General features: G+C 34.0%; 1 pseudogene; it reads left to right on the top strand.

The window, feature by feature from the left end:
• Positions 1-11,984: 11,984 nt before the first annotated feature.
• Positions 11,985-15,488, top strand: part of LOC107846600 — a 10,845-nt pseudogene continuing 7,341 nt past the window's right edge.

The following is a 15,488-nucleotide window of genomic DNA, read 5'->3' as shown; positions in this document are numbered from 1 at the left end:
AAACTTATGATCTGATTATATCAATAAAGTCATGAAAAAACAATAACCAAATATTGTCTACGAAGCCTCTACTGAAAACTAACTGTCTAGGTGGGGACAAGGCCCCCGACTGGATCATAAACTGAAATAAGTGAATATATGAATAAAATGCCTTTTGTAAGATGGATGGCTCACCAACTTTGACATATCCAAATTATCTACTATTTTGATGGACCACAGGACCGAGCAACAAAATCTACATTATTAGACAATGTAGCAGCCCAAGAATAGTCAATACTATAAGATAATTGAGAGCATTATGAAAACAATTTAACATAATGGAGAGCAAAAAACATGGAAATAATTAAAGACTTCAAATCATTCTTGTAAAACCATAGACAACTCTCTTTATTTTACTTCTGAGAGGGTACACCTTATATTCATACAATCTCATGGGCCATATGGAATCCACCATTAACTCATCGGCCAAGCCCCCAAATCCATGTTTGACACAAAGATTAAGGTCCTACATACTAGTCTAGTATACTAGTGCCTGGGGGCAAGTATACATTGTCCATCCGCATATCAAGACTAAGCCAATCATAACTTCCGAGTCGACAAAACCCAATTTTTGGCAATGAGAAATTTGAACTCGCGCCTTCTTCGGTAACTATATAACTCTCTTAGACCCCATTTTTAGCCTCTTAAAAATTATTTTTTATGCTTATAAAAGTTCATCTCTTATTCTATTTAGGGCATTCCATAACAAGGTATCGTCATACCCAAAATTGCAAGTCATATCATATCTTATCTTAGCATATCCATAGCCCTTTTATTGAAAACTTATTATTGACTACCCTAATTGATTCAAGTATTACAAATAGTTCTCTTTCGAAAAGAACATAAAAATTTAGGCAAAACAATTTTCTTTCAAGACATAACTCTTATGTGGTCAGTTCTTTCATAATTCGTACAAGTTTTATGATAAACCAAAAGCATTATTGAAATACATTAAGTGTTCTCTGTAAAATCATATAAAGAATCAGCCCATAATTTAATAAAAGAGAATTTGAAACATCAATCGTACTCATTTGAGAACTCACAACAGCTGCCAATTGCATGATCCTTATCATAAAAATGGGGTTCATAGTTCAAACGCTTCAAAACCCACTAATCAAATCTTAGTTTCATCAAAAAACCCATACTGAGTGCATAATCCTTCATAGAAAGTGGTTTCGTAAGTCATGCTTTTTCAATAATTTTCAAGGTCTTACCATATACATATAAATACAATTTAGAGCATTTTAAAACATACCATATACATATAAATACAATTTAGAGCATTTTAAAACATACTTTTCAAGACCATGAGCAATAGGATAGTTCTACATACCTTTTAATGAAGAAAAACTAAAGAAAAACGTTGAGTTGGGAACCTTGGAGCTTTGAAATCAAAAAATATTTTTTAATGTTCTTAGGAGGAAGAGAATGAGGGATTTGGGGGATTTTCCAATAGTCTTGTACGAATTTAGGGTCATAAAAATGTATTGGAGGAGTTATGGGGTGAAAGGACCATTTTGCCCTTAATTTAATAAGGGAAAAACATAATTTAACGTTTGGGAAGGGAGGGCCGCACCGCAGGCCCAATGGTATGGCTCCAGTTGTGCTCCGCAACCCCAATCGTGCAGTAAGAGACTTTCCCCATGCATTTCATCGCTCACCCTTGACAGTGCATCACTAAAACTCTTGTAACGTTTTATTCCGAACTCGGATTTAGGAATGGTTAGTTGTGTTGGAAAGAGGATCCAAAGGTATTTAATTTTATATATAGTAGGCTACATAACTTATTATATTCTAGGAGTAATGGTTGCTGTAAGTTGGTCTAAGTAAAATTATCAAGTAAAACTCAACCGGTAGGAAAATGCTCAACTTAACTTTGAGATTGGAGATTTTTATGATATATTCATCTCCAAAGATGTTCCCACACTAAATAATTTTTATTCACACTTATGTATAAATAACTATCATTGGTTTTGGGTCTATTTATGCAGAAAAAAATGATACAAGTTCTAGCCCAAAAATGTGGGGTGTTACAGTATAAGTTGTTTAGGGAATTCTAACCTTAGCCATACATATGACTTGAATACATAAGACATTGGTCGAATGTGTTTTTAAGTTGAAGTAGGAGGAACTTACAAGAATAAGAGTAGATTTATCATGACTCTTCCCTGAAACTCACCACCATGATAAAATTCAACATCAACCTTAATTCACCATCTCCTCCTTAGCTTAAAGGTCACTATCATAAACTTGTAAATATGTCCTCTCATTAAATTTATAACCACAACACCCATCACCATGGGGGCATCAGTATACACATGAATGTTAGAATTATCCTAACAAACTATTTTAGGAAAAGTACTAACTTCTTGTTATGACATTCCTTCTAGGGTCACTACTCTTAACTTCCTATACCCTCCAAGCTGGAACCCTAGCCTTAAAGTTCCCAAGTTGAGTTTTTGAAGTGGAGAATAACCCTTTTTGAATGATTTTATTATTTTAAGGGTTTAGGAACGTTATTAGTGTAGAAAGGAAAGTTTATTAGGTGTTCCCCTAAATACAATTAAAAACATAGATCCATCAAAGAAGGGGAGGGGGATCAGCGCGAACCTAATACAGAGGTCTAGCCTCGCAGTGTGGGGTCTATTGTGAGATTCCTCCTGTGTGGCACAATGCTTGGTAGGGAGGCAAGGCAGTGACCCCTCGAGGGGTGCCTCGCAGTGAGGGGCCATTGCAGGATGGCTCTTTTGCAAACCTCGATCGATTTTTCCTTCCCAAACTTCTCCAATGCAACTGAACCTATCTTGGGGAGTTCTACACTCGATCTAGGGACCTCATAGGCTTGTTTTAAACTCGATTTAACTCTCCAAACACTCGGGGTTCTACAAATTCATTACTCCAACACTAATCCTCATATGTATATATATCACAATTATCCACTCAAATTTTTCATAAGTTATCAACCTAGGCTCTTTCACACATTACATCAAGCCTACTAATTCACTCCCATAAATCTTGCACCACAATTCTTGAATTACCATTTTTATCACAACAATCAACATTTAAAGTTCAAACTTAGTGTCTAGCACCAATCATGTAATACCGATGAAATATTCGTATAATATACTAGTCCATCAAGTAGAGAAATCAACCTAAATCTCGTATTCCACTTAAATGAGACTTAAAAGCACATAACATTACTACTATACCTTAAATTTTGTTACATGACTTCTTCTATACTATACTAATTTACATTTTCTAGCGAGAGAGAGAATCACGGTGAATAAATTCACATATAAGGGTAACCAATTTTAACCTTATAATATAGCCCATTACATATCCTCCTTCGTCACATTACATCTACTTACCCATGTATACATTTAAACTACCTTCTATATTCTATAAGCACCATTAAGTCCCCCTTTCTAAGATTTCGTCAAAGAAGTCTAAATTATAAAATTTGCGACTCTATCCTTCCATTCCCAACCTATAAATGATTTTTCTACTACAACCACTATCTTTTTTTATCTTTTCACAAATTTTAGATAGACTCTAAATCATCTTAACCAATCACATCCTTTACTAACTACCATAAAATCTATAAATCTTTGCTACAACATTAGCCAATCACCAAAAAGGGCATATGTAACGCCCCAAAATCGGGTCCCGAGACGTCACACGATGCTTAGGGTCATAAGTGACTCAAAGCTAAACCTTCTACTGGCATAACTCATAAGTAACTTAATAAAATGCTTAAATCTGTAGAAAATTAGCGAGAACATAAAACTTTCTGAATTTGATCAATACAAATCTGAACTTTACAAGATTACAACTCTGCTTTACAAATCAAAACTAAAACTAAATACATCAACTTCTACTGACTGTCTATGAATCCTCTACTATAACTGACTTTAGATAGCCAGTTCATGACTCCCAACTATCCCAAATCAATATGACTAAAATGGGAAATAAAAGAACTGCTCAAACTGTCTATCTGGTTCAAACCCTTAAATCAAAAGGATTCATCACCTCCTGCTGACTGGAAGCTACAAGATGACTGAATCTTAATGTGCATACTAAGTCTTGTACCTACATTATGAGACAATGTAGCACATACATATATATGTGGATCAGCACTTTGGGAATGTACTGAGTATATGGGTGTGTATGCAATTAAATAATCAATATCATAAATCCTTATAGAAAACATGCATGCTAGTATAGATGACTCACATAGCTTGAATTAAAACCATCATAATTATGAATAAGAAAATAGGTAATGTAAATCACATGAGTCATTGCACTTCATTCTAAATCTGTTTCTTTCTTTATTCTCAAACTTGTAAGATAGATAATGTCTTAAAACAACATCTTTCAGAACATACACTTTAATCTCATGAAAACTAGGAACTTCTTTGGAAACTTAAAGATTTTGACACTTGAGAGCCTTAGAAATCTTGGACTCATAGCTTTCAAAATACATATAATTATATCTTAGATAGAGTGGGGCACTACTTTGGGAGTTTCTTCTAACCGACATAAACCATGTGAGGTACATGAAGTCCAACGTCTTACTCACGTTGTGGAGAGCTGTTCTATCCTTGCCATCGGATAGAACCTTAACTTTAGTGATAACTATCTTAACCCGCTTGGGGTATATCAAAAACCTATGAGGGCACGTAGTTTTGGGGCATGAGACCTCAGAATCAAGCCCAACTCGGTGCTGAATTCTACTTTCTTACTTAGCTCAGAACTTTAGAAAATCCACCTTAAAACATTTCAATAATATGCAATGGGAGCCAAAACACATTCCCTTTATCTCAAAATCAAGGATGTGGATTTCTTTCTTAACTTAAGATCAAAACTCACTTCTTTTGTGAAATCTTGATAGACTTATCATGAATAAGCTTTAAAGTCTCAATAACATAGAGATATAGTGTACTCTTCTTGAAACACTTTAATAAGTATCAATAAGTCATTCTCAAAGACTTACAATTTTACAATAAGGCTCAATTCATGACAACAAATCTTGGAAATTCTTGAAAATATGATATCAATATAGTAATGTGCAATTTATGTCATGAACTCTCAATTTATATCATAATTAAATAAGATAATCATTTAATCAAGACTTGAACAATTTCATAATCTCATAAACTTGAAATATAGCAAAATAATATGAATTCATCTTGAAAATATAAAATTCTTTAAGAAAAACTAAAACTTTTGGGCACAAGAATGAAACGGTGTTCTTGTTCAAAACCACATACCTTAAACTTGGAGCTTTTGGATGACTTTAAATATTTAGGAAGGTTATTCACGAACTATCGGGTGTCCCTCATATCTCTCTTAACGGGTAATTCAATTATGCAAGAATTATCAAATTCTCATGGTTGAATCTCTAGATAATTGGGTTTTTATATTGAAACCCTAACCTTGTGGTTGAAGGTGTGCAGAGAATTTTAAGATGTTTAACTAAAGAGAATGGAATATAATACGCTCCTTGAGGGTTATAAGTTTTGGGAAGTGAAGGAAAAAGATCAAAATACCCTTACTAAACTGCTTCCCAGTTGCTGAAAATCTAAAGCTGACGATATTTGTGATAGGCCATCAGACTTGTGATAAGTCGTCATAAATGTCGTCACTGGGGGGCTGGAATTGATGGATTTCTGCCTAAGGCTGACGACATTCATGATAAGTTATCACAATTGTGATAACTTATCAGAAATGTCATCATTGGGGCTGGATTCTGCCTAAGGCTGATGACATTTTATGATAAGCCATCACAGACGTGATAGGTTATTAGAAATGTCGTCACTCAGTTTTCTAGGCTGACATCCTGGAGTAAATTAGGCATAACTTTTTTCTCCAATATCAGATTTAGGCGAATTTGATATAGTTGGAAAGATAATTCAAAGAGATTTCATTTGATATATAGTAGGCCACCCAGTTCATCATATACTAGGAGTTATAGTCAATTGAAGTTTACTCAAGTTTTGACATTCACTAAAACTCAAACGATAGAAAAGCTTTCAACTTGACCTTGAGTTAGGGGATCTCTATGATCTAAATTCATGCTCAAATAGGTTCCCACACTACATAATTGATTAATATACCACATTTTCATAGGATTTATGGCTTTTGGAACATCTATACGTAGAAAAGATGGTTTTCATTCTAGCCCAAAATATGGGGTGTTACATTATCTCCCCTTTGGGATCATTTGTCCCTTAATGTTTCTCTGTAGGTTAAGAATACAGAGAAAACTGAGGATACACAACTAAAATAACTTATTAAACTGAATCTATATCTTTCTAAACTTTGGCATACTTTGATGAATGCATATACTAATGATAAGAATAGCTATCTAACTGAATCTTTGATTAGATAGGAGCTGAATGACGGAAGGTTGTTACCTTTGTCTGAATCTGAGCTAACTTACCCTTTTTACTCATTTATGAATAACTGACTCAAGCTGAGAGTTTAGAATTTGCTTGATGTGCTCATGATGCGTTCATACTTATAGACTGCGAGGTGATACATTATGCAGGCACAAATCATGAGAAAACAAGGCTAAGATCACACAATAGGTATAACAGTATCTGAGATGGAATACTTGGAAAACGAAGATCGTTCGGTGAATACTTATGAACTAAATCATGACTAGATATCTGAATTCTAAAACTGATGCTTGATACATATACTGAGATGAATTTGCACTTGCAAAACTATTTTGGAATGGCCGTACTTATAAAACTTCAGGTAGTAAAACTAGGCTAGTTTGAAAAAATGGAAATCCATAGAAATCTATGTTACTGATTGTTAAACTGAACTGTTGTCTATCCAAACTGAATCATACTAGATACTCATGATCAAGTGGAGGGTTTATTCAACACCTCTGTAGATATTTCTAATGATTTGAAGGAGCCAAGAATTTTTGGTCAAGATCTGAACAAGACATCTGAATAAGGGGTTACAATATTGCTACAATTCCATAGCTTGGAATCATAGACCTTTGAATCGTAGACTGGGGTAGAATTTACTAGGCTTTAGGCAATGCAACACCTTACTTAAAACTTAGACACGCTTCTAAAATATTCTATCAACTATTCCATTACCCTAAAAACCATACTTATTGATTCATCTTCTAATTCTAACCAGGCTGTTGATATTTCCTTCTACTCATGTCTAAATTGAACTAAATTCCCTCACCATCTTTAGCCCTAACCCATAATTACAGGGTATACCACATAACACTGTACTACTAGTCTGAACCGTAATTCAACATACCCTGCACTTCACAACTTCTCATGTCATGAAAATCCTCATTACTACTCCAACAACCACATTCAACCTCTTACTAGACATTTTACTAATGTGTAGTGCATTCATCTAAATATACAAACATGATGTTCAAGCCTCACTTCTATAACCACATATGCATTTCTAAACATACTCCCCTAAAATACCTTTGTCACAACTTACAAACCTCTATCAAGAACAACTTCCATGCACTACTCCTAAGAAGACATACATAAGATTTCAACTACCCAAATATCTCATATAAAACTTCGACTGACCATGAAGGGTATTAAAGACTTGGCTTCAATATTACTTCATACTTTACTGCCTTAGCTAAAATAAGCATACAACGATCTTATAGTAACAAGAAATATTTACTCTCTCCTATCTAGACAACTGATTATCATCACTATCTTGGCCAAAGGAAAGGCAATAGAAGGTTAGAACATGAGGGCCCAAAATATGAAGGGATACTATGAATAAGTTGACACTCAACTGCGGCTTGAGGAATAGAATATATAGCATTATGGACTTATCAAAGAAGTATGATCTGAGGACATGCAAGATATAAATCCAAATTTAGCGGATCATTAAAAGTATTGCTTGAGTACTTGGATTGAACATACTGTAAAGCTTGAGTACATGAGTCCTGAGCTGCATGACCTGAATTTGGAGTTCATAACTTATGAAATGTGATTCCAACTACTGAAAGAACTGTAATTCCTCATTTTTGGGAACTAGGAGAGTACATAATTCTCCATCATATGCATGAACATGAATTATGATCATGGAACTGAACCTAAGGCATGATTAGGTATTGGGACAACTAAAAATACTGAAATAAGATTGGGTCAAGCATTAATCTTTCTCACGGCTATTCTACAACTTACTGGTACATCTACTAGAATCTAAAGGCTTGACTTGGTTGCTTGTTCTATCACCTCCCCTTAGATGTAAGCCATCACTATAAGGCTGTAAACGACTATATAAACTCTAGTCTAACTATAATCAGTTTACTCTAGAGTCTGGGAAATAGCAACGCACATGAACAAAAGAACTTAACCCGAATAACTACACCTAAAAGCATAAAACCAACTTCTAATACTCACTTATGAGCTACACCCTATCTTTCTATAGCCCCAAGAGTCATCATATAACACTTGAACACTTACTATCTTTGAATCTGTATAAGCATCCCCATGGTTGGAGTGTACACCATCTAGTGCTTTAACTCTTATTCCTATTAGCTAAATCTTTAAAATTTCAAACTTAGATTCTAACACTTAACATGGGTATCTCCAAACCTTTGATGGACCATATAATTTCTGTCATAGCCTACCAATATCACGTTTGTAAACTTATGTTTCTAAACTATGAGAATCACATTCATACTTAAAAAGGCTTAACATCTTCAATCAAACTCCTTAACTTAGCTATCAAGAACATTACTTATTATCTAACTAGTCTTTCTCCACCTAATATTTCAACGGTACTACCGACCCTATAACATGCAATAATCTTTAAAAAAAAATACAGCCCCATAGCACCTTGGACGTACTTCTGCACCATACATATAATGTCAAACTTGATTACGAATTAACTAAAATTATGCTCTTGCATACACTATTCAAGCCTATTATATCACTTTATTACTAACTCAATCCTATGTACAAGATTCGGCTATACATATAGTTAGTGAATTGACCTTACCACTTTTCTTGTCACTACACCTCTAAACCCTCAGTTTTAACCAACACAAAAACAACAAGTTGCTAGTGAATCGAAATAGGCCTCACATGGCTTCACTAGACTTTGATTTTTCAACAAAACAATGATAACAAGGTTACAAGAGATAAAAACTTGACACACAATATTCAATGATCTAAGAATACACATCTTATTCTGTCTTACTTACATGAATCGTAAGAGTGAGGACATAACTCTGATCTTGAGAGACTTATAACACACTAGAATGCTACTCTTAAGCAACTTTGTGTGACTTCTAAAGCTTCTTGCTAGACAATCTGAGTGCATTATCTGGAGAGGAACTGGAACTTACTAATCATGCTATCTCAAGAATAATACATAAATAGGGAAGTATAGCTTTACATTATAGATTCAGAGGAGGAATCTAGAAGTACATCAGACATGGGCTTAGTTCATGACTTTTATGAATCATGAATAAAGCAATTCAATCATCAAAACTCAACTGATGGGATACTTTCTAGCTCACTTACAATCCGATAACTATCTATGGAGACAGTCTGAGAAAGCACTATCTGTAAAGATTTAAGCTTGACTATTTCTGATACCTTAAAAATAAGGTAGAGATAGCTCAGATAAAGTAAGATGAGAATCTGTGTAAGTTTCTGAAAGAACATTTCTATAGCACGATCTGAGACTTGAAAGAATAGAGATATTTCCTAAATGCCTTGTATTCTCTTGTAGAAAAGTACAGATGTCTCCATACCATTCTGCAAGACTCTACTAGACACGGCTTCACAGACACCCTAGGACTCTTGAACTCTATCCTCTGATACCAAGTTTGTAATATCCCAAAATCGGGTCCTGAGATGTCACACGGTGCTTAGGGTCACAAGTGACCCCAAGCTAACCCTTTTACTGGCATAACTCTTAAGCAACTAAATAAAATGGTTAAATCTATATAAAATCAGTGAGAACATAAAAATTTTCTGAACTTGATCAATACAAATCTGAACTTTACAAGATTACAACTCTGCTTTACAAATCAAAATTGAAACTGAATAAATCAACTTCTACTGACTGAAATCAAGAATACCCCTTAGAATAATGTCATAAGCATAATACCAACTGAAATCAAATAAAGGGTTTAAAGCTAAATGAAGCAGAAATCCTAATCTCTCAATAAGACACCATAATATATATTAGTTAACATCTAGTCTATGAAGCCTCTAATCAATGCTAAACTATCTAGATAGGGATAAGGCCACCGGCCAAACCATAAACTAAAATAAATAAATATATGAATAAAATGCCTTTCGAAAGATGGATTCCTCACCAACTATAACGTTTTTAAAGGTTCTACTATTGTGATGGACCGCAGGATCTACATTGTGAGTGTTGCTTGCATCTATGTAGCATTGTGATTAATGATTTAAGGAATGTGGTACTATGAATGCTTAATGACATGCATGGGTTTTCATTATCAAAAATGGAGAAAATTGTTATGTTCTTAGTATTGATGATTTACAAAGTGTATGTTGGGACCTAGTTCCTGAAGAATGTGTGATGACAAAGCTGAAACTACTTAGGGACATGGTTGGTCGCCAGCACATCACTATAATACAATTGAATGAAAGTACAAGGTTGGTGGGAAAAACTGTTGCACTTTTTGGCCTCATCCAATCAAATTCGTCCTAGGTTTTCTTGTCTCATATATATTGCCCATCTTACACGGCAAGAAAACCAAGCTTCCATATACTCACAACATATATTTCTCTTGAAGCTATTGAATCAAAGCCTCTGTAGCAATAAGGAAGTGGTCGGTCATAAAGTTGTATTCCATTTTCTTATTGTAATTGAGTCTTTGTATTTTGATCCTAAATATTGCCTACTGTTGTTTGTACGCAATTAGTAGGTGTGGTGTTGTAAGTCCAAATCATATTGTAATAATCTAGAATTAGGTGATTTCAAATCTAGAGTTAGCTTTTTATTTTAGTTAGAGCTAGCTAGAGTGCAGTGCAATAGAGTTACTGCAAATTTTTCTTTGTAATAGAGTTATTAATAGGAGAAGAAGAATTAAGAGGTTAATCCTTGAAGTCATGGAGTATGAATTAAAGTTTGCATGAAAATGAGTAAAGCTTCCTAGAGCCAGGTCATGGTTTTTCTTCCTCGAGAAAGGAGTTTCCACGTCAAAATTATTGTTTTTGCCATTTACTCTTTTCACGTACTTTACTATTAAGTCTTCTGTTAGATCTTGCTGGTTGAGTCAGTTTGGGACCACATCCCAAAGTTTGAGGGAAACTCATTTTAACTCTTCATATACTTTCAACAATCTTTTATGAGTCTCTTGGTAGTATCTATTCCAAAATAGAAAAAGGAGAGCAAAGATAGACAATCCCAGTAATGCTTTGTGTGTTTATTTTTTTCTTGAATCAATGAGGGTTCATTTATGTTTGTGGGTTATCTTCCTTTAGTTAAATGACAAATCCATGCATTTGTGTTAACAAAATTATCGTTATCCATAAAAAAAACATTGAGCATTACTTTGATTTGCTTTAATTAATTATCAAAACTAAAGTTGAATGACATACAGATAGAGAAATAAATTTTGTTTTTGTGCTTTAGTGATTGCGAATTTCTTTATATGTGGTTTCTTGGTTTAACCTGAATTTATGAGTTTTAATGATTCTCTCTTTGTGGTTTTCTTGATTTAGCATGAATTTATGAGTTTTGATGATTGTTTCTCTTTGTGGTTTTCTTGATTAAACATGAATCTATGAGTTTTGATGATTTTTTCTCTTTGTATGAGGAGTTTCTTTGGTTCCTTACTAATTTTGTTCAATGTATAGAACACTTATCAGGAAGACACTGGGTTTAGGATCCATATCATAGATAGTTGGCAGAACTAGCATTTTATTTTAGGTTTGAATCTGGAAGATATGTCAGAAGAATGGTCTTGTGTGCTTACAAGGGATTGTCAGACAAAAACTAACTAGACGGCTTGCATGAGTTATCGACTTGATAGGATTGAAGTCGAGAATGAGAAAAGGCCATTGGAAAATAACCAGGAGGGTGAAAATGTGAAATATAAGTTGCAAAAATATTCTGATAGTTCCAACCGAGTGGGAGTGTGGCATGACCCGAGTTGAGGCCCTGGCCGCAACAGGCATCCTAAACCATGAAGGCCCAAGGATACCCCTTAGCATACTATCATAAGAATAACAAGAACTAAAATGCAGAAGTATAATAAAAATCAAAGAAAGCTTTTCAAGCTAAATAAAATAGAAATCCCAAACTCTCAATAAGACACCATAAAATAATCAGTCAACATTTAGTCTACGAAGCCTCTAATCAACGCTAAACTATTTAGACCGAGAAAGGTCCCCCGACTAAATAATACATATGAATAAAATGTATTTTGGAAGATGGATGGCTCACCAACTCTGACATTTCTTAAGGTTCTACTACTGTGATGGACTAAGGGATCGAGCCTCAGAATATACATTATAAGACAATAGAGCTGCCTGAGGACGGTCTATACTTGGAATAAATTGGTATGCAGGATAATCCAAAAATAACATATAGTTCATAAAGAATAATCAAGAGAATTATGAAAAGAATTTAGCATAATAGAGATCAAAATAAATGGTCATAATTAAAAATTTTCAATAATTCTCGTAAAACATAGACTCAATAATTTCTTTTAATTCTAAGCTAGATGGCACACCCTACAAGTCTATTACACCATGAGATATATGGGTTTGACATTAACTCGCCGGCCAAGCCCTCAATCCACATTTTCCATAATGATTGAAGTTTTTGCATGATGGTATACCTCTTTTCAGGCACACCTAAGTATCCCTCTTTCAGGATAACATATAATAATTCTCTGCATCGGCAAAACATGATTTTCAGCATTGAGTCTTTAGCTCGTGCTTTATTCGGGTGACCATTCAGTTCTCTTTGAGCCTAATTTTTGCCTTTTAAAAACCATGCTTAGAAACATTTATTTTGTATTATGTTAAGGGCATTCTGTATTAGGTATCGTCATACCTAGACTTGCGAAATCATATAATGTCATAACATATCTTGTCCATAGCCCTTTTATTCAAAAACATGTTAATGACCACCAAAAGATTTAAACATCACATGAGAGTTATCATTTCAAAAGCTCATGGAAACTTATGCAAAACATTCTCTTTTCAAGACTTTGACATAGGGTAGTCATCTCTTTCAAAAATCACATGCAATTCTTTATTAGAAAACAAGAGCATTTAGAAATAAGAAACACCCATTTTAAAACACGTAAAAGAGACATTTAAAACTCAATATTATCATCGTTCATTAAACAACCACCAACACTAGTCCATAAAAAAATCTCACGATCAGAAAAGGGTATTTATAGTTCAGGCTCTCACATCCATTTCAAAGTCCATATCACATGCATATAAATGCAATTTAAAGTTTATATAAAGCTAGATAGTTAATACATAATTTCATCTTAGAAAAGGGTTTGTAATTCATTATTTTCAATCAATTTCAAACCTTAACTTATACATATATAAAATAGGGTTTATTAAAAATGTCAGACTTACGCCCATGAGTGTTAGGATAATTCTACATATTCTTTGATGGAGGAAAACTGAATAAGAACCTTGAGTTTGAAATCTACAAACTTTGGAATTGAGAAATACTTCTTGTTGTTATAGGGAGTAAGAGAATAAGAAGTTTTGGAGATTCTAATAGTTTAGGATGACTTTAGGGTTATAAAAACGTATTTGGGAAGTTATAAGGGTGAAAGGACTATTTTACCCTTGATTAAATAAGGAAAAAACATATTTTAAAGTTTAAGAAGGGAGGGTCAAACCACAGGCCCCATTTCATGGCTCCAGCTATGCCCCATGACCTCAATTTCATGGAATAAACATTCCATCACATGACCATCACGCACCCCAGACAATGTCTCACTAAAATGCCCACAACTTTTTACTCTAAACTTGGATTGACTAACGATGAGTGGAACTGGAAAGAAGACTCGTAGGGCATTAATTTGATATATAGTAGTCCATATAACATGTTATATTCTAAGAGAAATGATCGTTGGAAGTTGATCCAAGTAAAATTAGATACTAAAACTCAATAGTTAGAAAAGTTCCAGCTTAACTTTGGGCTAGGAGACATTTATGACTTCAATCCATCTCCAAGGATGTTTCCATACTAAAGAATTGATATTCATACTTGTATATAAATAAAAGCGATTAGGTTCAGTTCAACACACGTAGGATGAACGGTTCAAATTTTAGCCCAAAAATGTGGGTTGTTACAGAGTGACTCTATCCTTAGGGAGTTCTTTAGCATCCCCTAATGAGGAAGCTGAGAATCAAGACCATGCTAGGGAAAATTCTGGCAGGAGCACTTTAATACCCCGAACTTTCTTTAAGTCTAAAATCGTCTTTAAAAGGTTAAGGAATGACTTCTAAAATAAGTAATGTCTAAACCATACATAATTTTCCTAATTTTGACTTTTTATCATATGGGAAATTGAATTATCTTTCCATAGATATAAGATTTACCTAAATCCGAAAACCGGATAAGAAGTTATTGGTAATCTAAGTTCTAGTCATAATACACCATCATTTTAGTGTTGGCACGTCGTGGAGAGGGTTTATTTCACAATTTTCAAATTTCAGTGCGACTCCGCAATTGTGGAGCATTGCGGAGAACTTCAATTGCCTATTCGTCAATTTTCAGTGAGCCACTGTGATAGTGGCGTGTCGTGGTGGCCCATAAAATTGGGCTCCCAGCTATATTTCTCCAGTTACGTTAGGGTTAAAAGGGGGGTATTTTGGGCAATTACCCTACCCCCAATCTATCCAAAAACATAAAATCAATGGTATTTGAAAGCTCTTTATGCCCTAAATCCTTATTCTCTTCAAAACAAAAATCCTAAGAATCCAAATCCTCTTCCAAGAATCTCAAGAGTTCACCATAGTTATTACAAATTGAGTCAAAAATTCAAAATTCCCAAGTCAAAAGCTCCAATAAACCTCACTCAAGAGTACGAAAAAAAGTCTCAAGCAAGTATTTCATCCAAGTTTATCAATCTAAGGTATGTGGGGTTTGAACAAGGATAAATCTTTCGTCCTTGTGCCCAAAATTATATTTTTCAGCAAGTTTCTTATTATTTGAAATTAGGGTTCATACCCAATTATTCTTTTTTGAAGATTATGAGTTTACAAGTGATAGAATGTTGAATTACATGACTATTTTCATATATTTATGCATGTAATGAGAATTTCCAGATTTTTCCAATTGAGTTTAAGCATGATATTGAGATTCTTTATTTCATTATTTTGATATTGATGAAGTATTTTTAAGAAGCATATTGAGTATGATTTTTTCTATGATATTACATGAGTATGTTTATATTTTCATGCTTATTG

The sequence above is a fragment of the Capsicum annuum genome, chromosome 11, assembly GCF_002878395.1.
Source record: "Capsicum annuum cultivar UCD-10X-F1 chromosome 11, UCD10Xv1.1, whole genome shotgun sequence".
Taxonomy (NCBI): domain Eukaryota; kingdom Viridiplantae; phylum Streptophyta; class Magnoliopsida; order Solanales; family Solanaceae; genus Capsicum; species Capsicum annuum.
This window is presented reverse-complemented; position numbering and strand designations above follow the sequence as displayed.